The sequence below is a fragment of the Antechinus flavipes genome, chromosome 3 (genome assembly GCF_016432865.1).
Source record: "Antechinus flavipes isolate AdamAnt ecotype Samford, QLD, Australia chromosome 3, AdamAnt_v2, whole genome shotgun sequence".
NCBI classification, from domain to species: domain Eukaryota; kingdom Metazoa; phylum Chordata; class Mammalia; order Dasyuromorphia; family Dasyuridae; genus Antechinus; species Antechinus flavipes.
The window spans coordinates 173,497,119-173,511,350 of NC_067400.1; the positions used below are offsets into that span (position 1 = coordinate 173,497,119).

The 14,232-nt window shown below is 35.5% G+C and overlaps 1 protein-coding gene across 1 annotated transcript in view; it reads left to right on the plus strand.

The window, feature by feature from the left end:
• Positions 1-359: 359 nt before the first annotated feature.
• Positions 360-14,232, plus strand: part of CFAP97D2 (CFAP97 domain containing 2) — a 42,541-nt gene continuing 28,668 nt past the window's right edge. Inside the window, exon 1 of the mRNA XM_051984260.1 lies at positions 360-484. The gene's annotated coding sequence lies outside the window, so the exon portion shown is untranslated. The remainder of the gene's footprint in view (positions 485-14,232) is intronic.

Sequence of the window (14,232 nt, forward strand, 5' to 3'; positions counted from 1 at the left end):
TAATCATAGCACCAGATTTTAGGAACTCCCTAGGCTAGATGGGGACTAGCTAGGTTCTCAGATAGGTAGATGTATAAATCCTCCAGGTATTATAACTAAATCCCTAAGAGTAGGTGACTTCCCCCAGAGTCAGGGAATACAAGTTCAAGGAAGAACCCCTTACTAGGGCAAGTGGCTTAGTCCGTAAGGAGATGCTTTATGAGCCGCAAGCAGAGGGTCCAGGCAATCGAGAATAGAATCCTGAAAGGCTGGATCCGAGAGGATGCTGGGTACCGGATTGTACAGTCTCAGAACTCGGGTGGGAAGGGTAGCGGGAGGGGGGCGGGATAAGGGGTTGAAGTCAAGGGGAGGGGGGTGGGGGGGTAGGAAAATATTTGGCTAGTATTAGGTTAAATCAGCGTCCTCCTATGGCAGCGAACAAGCCTTCTGAGATTTTGATAAGCGTGGTCTTCGCAGAATGCAGAGGTGGAAAAACAGAGTCCAGGTAAGAGTTAGATCAAAAAAGATAGCGACAACTTGATCCATCCAGGAGACTAAAGAACCAAAATAAAGGTGTTAAGGGAATTATCACATCACTTCCCATTTCCTCATCCCGTCACCCTCACCTCTAAAAGAAAGAAAACTCATATTCCCGACTCTTGTTTGTTTTTGTTTTTTTTTAAAGAGAGTTGGCTGACAAAAAGGGGCTCTATTTATGACCCCAAGTCCAGCCTTGGAAAGTCCTAATTAACCCTCTCCTAAAGATGGACTTCGAAGAGAACCGTCCAACTGCACCGTTGGGGCGGAAGAAGCCGCGGCTGGGCCCTCAGAGAGTCTAATCTGAGCCCCCGCCGGGTGGGGGGGAGGGGGAGAGTAACGTGGGAAGCCCAGGCGGGAGGGAGTCATGGTGACGGGCCTCTGGGGGTGGGGCCGGTGGAGAGACCGCTGGGAGGCGACGGGTGGGAGGGATAGAAAGGGGGCGGTGGAAAAAGGAGGAGGGGGAAGGGGCAAAGGACCTGTGCTAGGTTCTGGGGCCTTAATAAAATATAATTTAGAGTTTTGCGGATCGGTTGGTTTGTTTGGTTGTTAGTTCAGAGCTGTGTTTTTCCTGAGAATTTCCTTTTGCTGATGCCAATCGTCAATTGCCCTGTATTATGGTCATAGAGAGTTGACTGGGGACATTGAAAAGTTAAGTGACCTTTCTAGAATCACACAGACAATTAGGGTCAAAGACCGAATTTGAATAAAGATCTTCCTGACAGAGGACAGCTCTTTATGACAGCAGTGATTAAAATTGCTGCTTGTCTTTTATGGCTTACCTGGACTGTTTTTTATTTTTTTTTTTTAAATGACAACTGGCATTCATAGAAGCACTTTAAGGATTGCATTATCTGATTTGAGCCTCATGAAAACCCTGTATGGTAAGTACTACTTGCATTATTAATCCCATTTTAAAGGTCTGGAAACCAAGCCTCAAAAAAGATTGATGACTTGATCAAATACCCAGGAAGTGGCAAGGGTAGGATTTGGACTAATGCCTTCTGACTCCAGTTTGGTATTTTACCTAGATTTTAGGAAACCAGTGGATAAAATACCTCGTTCTATTCTTGTGGAAAAGATGGGAGTTGATGAGTAAATAAGGATGATTTAAAAGTGGTTAAATCATTCAATGAAAAATAGCCAAATTTATTAAACTCCTGCCACATGTCAGGCATTGTGGCAATACTAAAGACAAAAGCAAAATAGTACCTAGGAGCTTACACTTCAGTGGAGGGATAACATGTATATATAGCATATATACAAGTTCAATACAAGAAAATTCTTGGAGGAAAGTCATTAATAGCTGAGAATGGAGAAAGATCTCATGCTGTAAATAGTATTTGAAATGTCTTCAAAAAAAATCCAGGAGACATAAGTAAATAAGATCATTTTAGATAGCCATTACAAAGGCACACAGAAAAGAAATGAAGAATGTCAAGAAGACCTATTTGACTGACCTTAGAGAATATGGAAAAGACTAGAAATGGAAGAAGGGTCTAGTTGAAAAGAGTTTTAAATGCTCAACAGAGGGACTTACATTTATTTGATCCTAGAGGTTAAAAGGGAACCACTGAAGATTATTGTATAAAGGGTTGACATTGGCAGACTTGAACATAGATTTGTTTGTCCTTCATTCTCAGAGGACCATGACATCAGGGAGGTGATGTTATGACATGACAAGTTGTGCAAGGACACCTGGCTCACTTTCTTCTCTAGTCATGTGGGTCCAGTGGCCAAATATAAATCAAGACAATTGGTTCTGGATGAAGTGGAAGACAAGAGTTGGTTCTGGATGAAGTGAGAGTTCTTGGCCTTTTTAAGCTAAGGTCTTTAACTGGTCTCAGTTTGATTGATGCTGCACCCATTCAGAGATTAAGAGAATCACTTTGGTGGCTATATGAGGAGAGACTTGAGGCAGTTAAACCAAATAGTCTAAAGAAGAATTAATGAGAGCCTGAACTACAGCGGTGGAAGTGTGATTGGAAAAAAGGGAGCATATCATTGTGGAGGCAAAAAGGGCCAGATGTAGCAACTGATTAGATATGTGCAGTTAGGAGCAAAGAATAACGTCAAAGTTGTAAATTTTGTTGGAAGCATGGTGGTCACTCCTCAGTGACAGAAAAAGTTAAAAGAAAAGTGGGGTTGAGAGTGAAAGATGAGTTCTGTTTTAGACATGCTGAACGAGGGATGCCTGTAGTATCTGCAATTTGAATGTCTAATAAGTAGCTTGTGATTTGGGCCTATAACTCAAGACTGAAGCTAAGATATAAAAAACATGGAAGTCATCTACATAATTTACAAAATGTAAGTGGTCAAAGCAGCTGAGCAGATTGATTATAGTTGGACTTGTGAGAGCTAATGAGCTCACCAAGAAAATGTCTAGATGGAGAAAAGGTGAAGTCAAGAGGTCCCATGGTTAGGAAGACATGGATGATGATCCTACAGAAGAATTTTAGGAGTAGTCAAAAAAGGAGGAGAACCAAGATAGTGTTACAAAAACCCAGAGAAGAACCACTATACAGAAAAAAAGGTAGTTAACAGTGTCAAATACTATAGTGTTACAGAGAGATCAAGAAAGATGAGAATTAGATTTGGCAATTAAGAAATAACTAGTGACTTTGGAGAGAGCAGTTTTAATTGACTGGTTATGAAATTAACTCAAAGATGCAGAATCTTAACCCAGAATGACTGGGTTAAGAGATTAACTATTATAAATCAATTGTAAAGTACTTCAGAGAGCTATCTGGACTTGGTTCTGCACAGTTTAGCATAAAAACAATAAATTTAGAATTGTAAAGGTCTTTAGGAGAGATCCATCCTAACTACAAGTACTTCTCTCTTCTCTTCAGGTCTTTTGAGTACCCAGTCCCACCATTTTATGGATGAGGCATTTTAGACTCAGAGAAATTGCGTGATTTGTCCAAGGTCTCATGATTAAGGAGGCAAAGTCAAAATATGGCTCATTTCCTTTACTTAATCATTTATTCTTTAACTTTTAAATGTTCATGCCAATACCAGGGCTGTCCATTTCTTTATTTTCTCTCTCCAGGCCTAGATCTTTCTTGGCTTGTTGGGGACATCTGTTATCTCTGTATAAAACAGAGCCTCAGTACTGTCCCACTCAGCTTGAGAAAGCATGCTCAAATCAATCACAGTGATCCTCTAGCTATGCTTAGACTATCTTGGAGGGTCCACTTTCCCCTTTGCCATCTTTTCCATCTTTGCCACTTGTCCAGACACAAGCATTAATTAATCTGAAGGAAAAACAGTCCTTCACCTTTGATATATACCATTGAACAATAAACTTGCTCCAGTGTATAAACTGTGCTAAGAGCTGAGAATACAAAGAAAGGCTATTCCCTCCCCGCCAAAAAAAAAAAAATCACTAGGATTTTAAAAGTCAATCATCAGGTCAACAGCAAATAAGGGTAATTTTGTCTCCTCTTTCCCTAACATTAAATGTTTAACTTCTTTCTTTTGTCTCATTGCTATTGCTAACATTCCTAAATCTATAACAAATAATGGCAATGAAAGGAATAATTCTTATTTTGCACCTGTATTTTATTGGGAAAATTTCTAGTGCAAACCACTAATAACCACACGGAAGAAAACTTCAGTTCACTAATAATAAGAGAAATTACCTTGCAGCTTCACTCCACACCAATAAATTGGCAAGTATACCAAACAATGAAAATAGTCGATGTTAGAGGGATTATAGAAAAAGAGACACACCTAGGCATTGTTGGTAAATATATGATTTGATTCAATCCTTCTGGAAAAATCTGGAATTATGCAGATGAAGTGGCTATAATTGTCCCAGAAATTCCATAGCTAAATAAAAACCTTCAAGGAGAAAAGAAGGAAAATAAGAGGAGAAGAGAAAGAAGAAGAGAAAGAAACAAAGGAGGAAAAAGAAAAAAAAAAGGAGAGGAGGAAAGGGACAAAGGTGTAAATTTTTACTTCTCAAGCAGCTCCTGAGATTTCTGAAAGAAGGTGGGGAAGGGATGAATGAAAAAAAAAAAAGATAAACAGATCAAAAGTTAAAAGGACTCAAGACTGTATTCTGATGGAAGTGGATCTCTTCAACAAAGAGATCTAACTCAGTTTCAATTGATCAAGGATGGACAGAAGCAACTACACCCAAAGAAAGAACACTGGGAAATGAATGTAAACTGTTTGCATTTTTGTTTTTCTTCCCAGGTTATTTTGACCTTCTGAATCCAATTCTCCCTGTGCAACAAGAGAACTGTTCGGTTCTGCACACATATATTGTATCTAGGATACACTGCGACATATTTAACTTGTATAGGAGTGCTTGCCATCTGGGGGAGCGGGTGGAGGGAGCAGGGAAGAAGTCGGAACAGAAGTGAGTGCAAGGGATAATGTTGTAAAAAAATTACCCAGGCATGGGCTCTGTCAATAAAAAGTTATAATAAAAAAGTCATTAAAAAAGGGGGGGCTCAAGACAAACTTCATCTTCTTTGAAAGTCTGCCTAACAATAGTGGATAATACTGTTCCTCATTTTCTCAGGAGTCAGCTGAGATTAAACAAACTGTTTAGGATCTTTCTAGTATCACAAAATCAAAACTATCTTATATATAAATTGAGTATTCAGGTATTATGGTTTAATATGGAATTTCAGGAATGACAGAAATGTTCCATTATTTTTTTTAATTCCCTTCTTCCTAAAAAAAATAAATAAAAACCCCTTTGCTTTCAAACTACTATATAAAATTCAGCATTTAGAATTTTATTCTTTTACCTCAAAATTCCTGATCTATTAAAAATTGATTTATCCTTGGAAGGGGATAATATTTTAAAATGCCAATTATTTGTATTTCAACATGAATGAGCTTCATATTCATTTCATAATGAATGAATTTCAGATCTTTTCCAGATAGCTTATTTTGATGGGGGTAAAGGCATAAAATGAAAAGGTCACTGAATACCTAAGGGTACTCTAGAAAGGGAAAGAGGGCATAGAATGGAAGATCAAAAGTACTTATGATCAAATTTGCCTCTAACACCTGTGATAATCAGTCATTTGTGAGACCTTAAAAAGCTACTTCAGCATCAAGAAATTATGTGGATTAGCATCTACTCAAAGTCCTAATTTATGAGCCCCTATTGAGCTTTTACTAGACAATCAAATGCCATATTAGTTTTTTAAAATTTTTAATAAAAAATAGAAAATAAAAAGAAAAGATTCTTCCATGTGCTTGAATAGAGCATAATGAATTGATTACAACCTAACTAGAGGGGAAAATCACCACTAAAAAAAACACACATTAATTCAGCAAACATTTATTAAGCATCTAATATGTGCAAGACACTGTGCTAAGCCTTGGGGATTTGAAGAGAAAAATACAACTAGCCCTAGCCTCAATGAATTTATAATCTGGGGAATAGATCATGTACACAGATAAATATCAAATATACTCAAAGTAATTTTGGAGGAAAGATTAATTACAGCTAAAAGAGCCCAAAAGGCCTTGTCCATGAGTTGACAATTAAACTGAGCCTTGAAAGGCGAGCCCAAGAGCCACAACTGAGAAGGGAGGCATCTTGAAAGGAGATACAAAATGGAATGTCATGGAAGAAAGCAAATGCATTATTTGAGCAGGAACTCAATATGAGGAGAATATGAGGAGAAGTAATGTAAAATAAGTTTAGAAAGGCAAAGTAGAGGTTGTGAGGATTTAAATGAGAAGCAGAGGAATTTAGTTACCTAGAAACAATAGGAAGCCATTAAATTTTGTTGAATGAGAGAGTAACACAGAAGTGTGTGCTTTTGGAGTATCAATTTGACAGCTGTGTACAAATTGGAGAGGGGAAAGACTAGAAGCAAAAAGATTGTTGTAGTAGTCCAAATGAGTGTCAAACAAGGGCTGATTTTGGTTTATGGCCATGTGAGTTAAAAGAAGGCAACAGATAGGAAAAAATATTGTAAAGGTAAAAATTGATAAGACTCAGAGAGACTGATAAAAAAGATATGGGGGATAAAAAAGAGGGAAGAGCTGAAGGTGGCTCTTGAGATTATGAGCTAGAGTGATTGGAAGGATAGAGTTCTCAACAAAAATAGGGGAATTAGAGAAATAGGCTTTAGAGGGAAAAATAATGACCTACTTTAAAACACATTACGTGATCAATAAACATACATGTAGGAAATACATTTGACCAGGGAATATGCATGAAAGGGAACCCACAAGGAACTAATACCTATTATAAACAAATACAGGGCACACTTTTAGGGACACTTGTGGCCTAGACACATGTGATTCGAGTAATTCATCCTTGACATTGCAGAGCAGCTACTGTCCACTGGTGGCATCGGCAGTTTTCTGATTTTCTTTTTATTGAGTATCACACCTCTGCTTTCCATAAAGGGCCAAAAATCTTTCCTGGTCTCACAGGGATCAAGCTATTTTCTGATGCCATTTGCTGATCATTAAATCTTAATGGTCATTTGCCACTGTGTCTATCTTTAAGGTACAATGACTTATTTAGTAAGTTTTTCCCTGACACTGCAAGCAGTGTCTTTTATCTGATAGCTGAACCACTAGACCTAGCCAGGGAATCAAAGAAAATCCATCCCTGAGAGCAGGAAACTCAAAATGTAACACAAGGGTAGGAAAAAATATGAAAGTAGCTATGTACATATAAATATATAATGTAAATGGAAGGTAATCTTAGTGGGAAGGCCATGGGAGTGAAGGTTACAGTACCAAGAAAGGCCTTCTGTGGAAGATGGGATTTGAAGTGAGTCTTAAAGGAAGCCAGGAGATAGGGATGGGGATGAAAAACATTTCTAGTCATGGAAGACAGCCAGGAGCAATGTAGAGTTGGGATTTAGAGTGTCGTGTATAAGAAACAGCAAATAGACTAGATTATCAAATACATAGAAATAAAGGAAAAGACTAGTTTGTGAAAGGCTTTAAATGGCAAAGGATTTTATATTTGATAACAGAGGAAAGAAGGGGTAACTGGGATTGATTGCGGGAGGGAGGAAGAAAAGATGTATTTGACGTGAGCAGAATTGCTTTTGAGGAAAATCACTTTGGCATTTGAATGCAGGGTGGATCAGAGTGAGAAGGGGCTTAAGGCAAGACAAATTAGGAGAGTATTGTAACAGAACAGGCAAGAAGAGATAAGAACTTGTGCTAGGCTGGTGCTGAATGAATGGAGAGAAAGGGATAATTTTTGATAATGTGAAGAAAAAAGATACAAATAGAACATTATCATTGTGCATTTATATAATGCATAATATATTAAAATGATAACATTTTTCAGATGATTTTTGACCTTGTAGTTTAAATTACTAAATATATAAGATAAATAATTTTCTCCAATTTTTAAAAAACCAACTGTGTAAATTATTTGAGGTGGATTGTGTGTATATGAGATTTTTTTTTTGATGAGATGGGGAGGTTTAAAGGGAAAGATATGTTATCAAAAATACAAACTGCTTGCTTGGATTTTTTTTGGGGGGGGAGGAGAATGGTTGTTTATCTGAAAATTGAATGGATGCCCATCAATTGGAGAATGGCTGGGTAAATTGTGGTATATGAATGTTATGGAATATTATTGTTCTGTAAGAAATGACCAGCAGGATGAATACAGAGAGGCTTGGAGAGACTTACATGAACTGATGCTAAGTGAAATGAGCAGAACCAGGAGATCATTATACACTTCAACAAGGATATTGTATGAGGATGTATTCTGATGGAAGTGGATTTCTTTGACAAAGAGACCTAATTGAGTTTCACTGATAAATGATGGACAGAAGCAGCTACATCCAAAGAAACAACACTGGGAAATGAATGTGAACTATTTGCATTTTTGTTTTTCTTCCAGGGTTATTTTTACCTTCTGAATCCAATTCTCCCTGTGCAACAAGAGAACTGTTCGGTTCTGCAAACATATATTGTATCTAGGATATACTGCAACATATCTAACATATATAGGACTGCTTGCCATCTAGGGGAGGGGGTGAAGGGAGGGAGGGGAAAAATCGGAACAGAAACGAGTGCAAGGGATAATGTTGTAAAAAAAAAAATTACCCTGGCATGGATTCTGTCAATATAAAGTTATTATAAAATAAAATAAAATATTAAAAAAAAAGTATCTATCAACTTTAGTGTCCCCAGCTCCAAGGAATCACAAGTGTGATTCTACAAACCTTGGATAATTTTTCCTATATTTTAATGGCATAGAAGACAATTAAATCTTAAAACTTATAAAGATTGTTTTATTAGCAGTAGAAATCATACATGCAAACAATATTCAAAGAAAGCTTTTTTTAAAATAACTTATTTGACTGGAAAATTTAATCAGCCACTTCAATACATTTTCTCTGTTCCAATAAAAAGTTAAATTGCAAAAAAAAAAAAAAAAAGAATGGTGGTTTATGTTAACATCAGCTCCACATTAAAATAGCAACAAACACTGTTAGGTCTGAGATGGTTGGAGTCCCAATATCTCCCTCTGTAACTGAAATTATTTGCCAAACTTGTCCATTATTCCTCTTCCCATTGTTCCGATTGCTGGCTTCTGAAGCTCAGGAACACACTTCTCTCTGGCTTGTGTCTTCACTGAAATGCCTACTATTTCAGATGTTACTGAAAGTCTTCAAAATGTACATTAGCCTCAGCCCATTTCCCTTGTATTGTAAGACCTATATACCACACAGGATAAGATGTTCCAGAAGGGGCTTCATAAGGAGACTCTCTTTGATTCCTGCAAGCTTTGCAGACCTGCAGGAGCTGTTAGGCCTCGTCTCAGCATTTTTTCATGTGATTATAGATAACTTTGATTTCTTTGTCTAAAAACTGCTTGTTCATATCCTTTGAACATTTATAAATTGGAGAATGATTTATATTTTTTATAAATTTGACTATATGTTTGAAAAATGAGGCCATTCTCAGAAAAACTTGTTACAGAATTTCCCTCAAATTTTCTGCTTTCCTTATAATTTTGGTTGCATTGGTTTTGTTTATGCAAATCCTTTTAATTTTATATAATTACATTTTGTAATGCTCTCTATATCTTGTTTGGTGCCCCATTCTTCCATTATACATGAATCAGATTGATAAACTATTCTATAATTTCTTAATTTGCTTATGGTATCACCCTTTATGTATAAATTATATATTCATTTTGATCTTGGTATGTGGTGTGAGATGTTGGTCCATACTTAGTTTTTGCTGTGCTGTTTTCTAGTTTTGCTAGAAGTTTTTGTCAATAATAAGTTTTTGTTCCAAAAGCTTGAATCTTTGATTTTATCATATACTAAATTACTATGTTCATTTACTATAATGTAATTTGTATCTAATCTTTTCTATCTACCTTTCTATTTCTTAATCAGTACCAAATGGTTTTGATAATCACCAATTTATAATACAATTTGAGATGCAGTATAGTTAGACTGCCTTTGAGCTTTTGTTCTTCTAGATTAATTTTGTTATTATTTTTCCCAACTCTATAAAATGAGTTTTTGATAGTCTGATTTGTATGACACTGAATAAATAGATTAATGTAGGTAGATTCATATTATTATATTGGCTTACCTATCAATGAAAAATTAACATTTTTCCAATTGCTTATATCTCACTTTGTGTGAAAAGTGCTTTGTTGTAACTGTTCAAATAGTTCCTGGGTTTGTCTTGGCAAGTAGACTCCCAACTATTTTATAGTGTCTATCATTATTTTTAAATAGAGTTTTTCTTTTTATTTTTTGCTGCTAGACTTTGTTGGTAATAAATAGATATGCTGATGATTTATATGGGTTTATATTGTATCCTGCAACTTTGCTAAAGTTGTTAATAATTTCAAGTAGTTTTTTAGTTGTTTCTCTAGGGTTTTCTAAGTATGCCATCATATCATCTGCAGAGTGATAATTTTGTTTCTTCATTACCTATACTAATTCCTTTCATTTTTTTTCTTTTCTTGTTGCCATAACATTTCTAATACAATATTAAATAATAAAGGTGATAATGGACATCTTTGCTTTATCCCTGATTGTATTGAGAAGGCTTCTATCTGATCTCTATTACTGATGCTTGTTGATATTATAGATAAATATTAGTTATTATTTTAAGGTCAGCTCCTTTTATTCTTTTGCTCTCTATTGTTTTTAATAGATATAGGTGCTATATTTTGTCAAAAGCTTTTTATGCATCTATTGAGATAATCATATGATTTCTGTTGGTTTTATTATTGATATGGTCAATAATGCTGATTCCTAATATTGAACCCACCCTGCATTCCTGGTATAAATTCCATCTGATCATAATGAGTGATCCTTGTGATATATTGCTGTAATCTTTTAACTAGTATTTTGCAGCAACATTTATTTGGGAAATGGGTCTATAATTTTCTTTTAATTTTGGCTCTCTCTGGTTTATGTATCTGCGTATTTTGTGTAGTAAAAGGAATTTGGTATGACTCCTTCTTTGAACTCTTTTTTAAAAAGCTTTTTATTTTTAAAATATATGCATGGATAATTTTTCAGCATTGACTCTTGCATAACCTTGTATTTTAGATTTTCCCCTTCTTCCTCCTACCCCCTCCCCTATATGGTTAAGCAATCCAATGTATGTTATACATGTTAAAATATATGTTAAATCCAATATGTATAAACATATTTATACAATTTATTTATACAATTCTCTTGCTGCATGAGAAAAATCAGATCAAAAAGAAAAGAAAATGAGTAAGAAAACAAAATACAAGCGAACAGCAATAAAAAGAATATTATGTTGTGATCCACATTCAGTTCCTACAGTTCTCTCTCTAGGTGTAGATGGCTCTCTTCATCACAAGATAATTGGAATTGGCATCTCATTATTGGAAAGTCACTTCTATCAGAATTGATCATTGTATAATCTTGTTGTTGCCATGTATGATGATCTCCTGGTTCTGCTCATTTCACTTAGCATCAGTTCACGTAGTCTCTCCAGGCCTCTCTGAAATCCTCCTCCTCATCATTTCTTATAAAACAATGGTATTCCATAACATTCATATACCATAACTTATTCAGCCATTCTCCAATTGATCTGATCTCCAACTGATCCACTCAGTTTCCAGTTTCTTGCCACTACAAAGAGGGCTGCCACAAACATTTTTGCACATGTGGTTCCTTTCCCCTTCTTTATGATCTCTTTGGGATACAAGCCCAGTAAAGCCACTGCTGGATCAAAGGATATGCATACTTTGATAGCCAACTTTTAAAGGATCCTTATTTCTTCACTTTTGGCCACCAGAATAATAGTATATGCATATATGAGATTGTTGATATTTCTCCCAAAAACCTTAATCTCAGTTTTTCATTTCTCCAACTTGGGAAATTACATGATGTACTCTGCATATTAATTAAATGAGTAAAATGACAATATATAGCCTTGTTATACTCCTTTCTCAAGGAAAGGAGGATTTACACCTCCTTTACACCATCATGATTATTGGTTATGTTGAGATCTTTTTTGTATAATTTAAATATATCCTTGCCACCTCTTCTTAATGTCTTCTACTTCTGTTCAATTCCTACCATTTTGTCTTTTATAATGCCAATTTTTGCATGAAGAGTTCCTTTGATAGCTCTAATTTTGTTGAAGAGATTTCTTATATTTTCCCATTCTCTTGGTTTCTTCTATGACTTTGCATTGCTTCTTTAAGAAAATCTTATCTGTCCTTCTAGAATTCTGCACTCATATGGGTTAAGTCTTTCCCTTTCTCCTTTCTCTTTGCCTTTCCTTCTTTCCTTAGCTATTTGTAAAGCCTCATCAGACAGTTATTTCATTTTCTTGCTCTTCTTTCTTTTCTGGAATGTTTTTGTGATAGCCTCCTGTACATAGTTCTTTGAGTATTCTATTTGCCAGATCTAATTTCTTAAACCTATTCATCACTTCCACTTTATATTCATAAGGAATGTTATTTAGGTCATATCTATATGCTCTAATGGTTTTCCTTACTTTTTTCAATTTAAGTCTAAAACTTTCCTTAAGAAGCTTGTGATCTGAACTACAGTCAGCTATTAGGTCTTGTTTTAACTGACTGTATAGAGTTTCTTCATCTTCAGAGAAATCAGTCTGATTTCAGTATTAACCATCTGGTGATTTCCATATGTAGTTGCCTTTTAGGTTTAAAAAAGTGTTTGATATGATCAGTATGTGATGAATGTGATGTCTTTTTGGAGGGGCGAGAGGATGTAATTTCTAGAAATTGTTGTAGACTTTAGAACCAAGCAACTTTGTTCTTTTAAGCATTTGTGGTTGGAGCATAGATTTGTATTACTGTGATACGGAATAGTTAATCTTAGATTCGAACAGGTATCATTCTGTTATTTTTAATATTATACACTAGTATAGCATTTTTCATTCTTTTATTGAATATGAGGACTATGCCATTTCTTATAAGGGATTCTTGCCCACAGTAGTATATATTGTGATCACCTAAATTAAATTTTCTCATTCCTGTCTACTTAAATTCACTGACATTAAAGATGTTGATGTTTAAATTTTCCATCTCCTGTTTGGCCACATGTAAGTAGTCGTCAACTAGAGTGGACAGCTTCCCAAAGTTGAAGTATTCAGTGTAGAATAGGAAGATGCATCTTCATAAGTTCAAAACTGTCCTGAGACACTTACTAGTTGTGTGATCCTGGACTAGTCATTTCATCATGTTTGCCTCAATTTCATTATCTGTAAAATGAGCTGGAAAAGGAAATGGCAAACCACTCCAGTATTTTTGCTAAGAAAACCCTAAAATGAGTCAGACATGACTGAAAAATGTCTGATCAATAATAACAAAAATTCCCCATATAATTGCCTCTGCAAAAAAAAAAAAAAAAAAGTATCAGGGAAACACAAATTTTATCTCTAAGCTGGAATGAATATAAGATGTATTTGTCTAAAACTTGGTTCACATATGCAAATTAGCTGGAAAGATAGGTCCAAAATGAATATTAGTCTTTATTATCTTCGTAGTTCAAATAAACATTATCTAAAAATTTGAGTCATCCAGAAAATGTGCATGGAACTATGCAATGCAACACTGCACAATATCATTAACTTAATAATCTGTCCTTTGTGGGAGTGAAATATATAACCTTTTTTTTTTTTTTCTGAGGCAATTGGGATTGAGTCGCCCAGGCTCACACAGCCAGAAAGTGTTGTGGTGAGGCTAAATTTGAACTCGGGTCCTCCTGGACTTCAGGGCTGGTGCTCTATCTACTGTAACAACTAGCTGCCCCTATAACTACCATTTTAAGAAATTTTCCTTTCCATTTTTAAAACAAAGAAATGAGAGAGTGGGGAGTTAGGCTACATAATCTCTAGCATCTTTTCTAATTCAAAATTTTTATGATTTCAGTTGTATAAGTGAGGAAAAGCTCGCAATCACAACTTATTTTTTATAATTTTACACAATCGTCACCCCTTTTTTGGTCATGTTCTACATTAATTCATGTGTTTCCATCTCATTTTGAACTTCAGAGAGAACAATTGAACACTTTTTTATATATCTGAGTCTCTGGAATGGCATACAGTTGACCAAAAAAAACTCGATAGAATGATCTCATTCCCATCCAAATGTCTGATCACATGAAAAATCAAAGCTATATTTGAGGCAAAGTTTGTGTGAATGAGACCAAAATATTTGACTTGTAATCATTTTCCAGAGGCAAAAAACTGTACACAGGTAGTGTGTCCTATAGA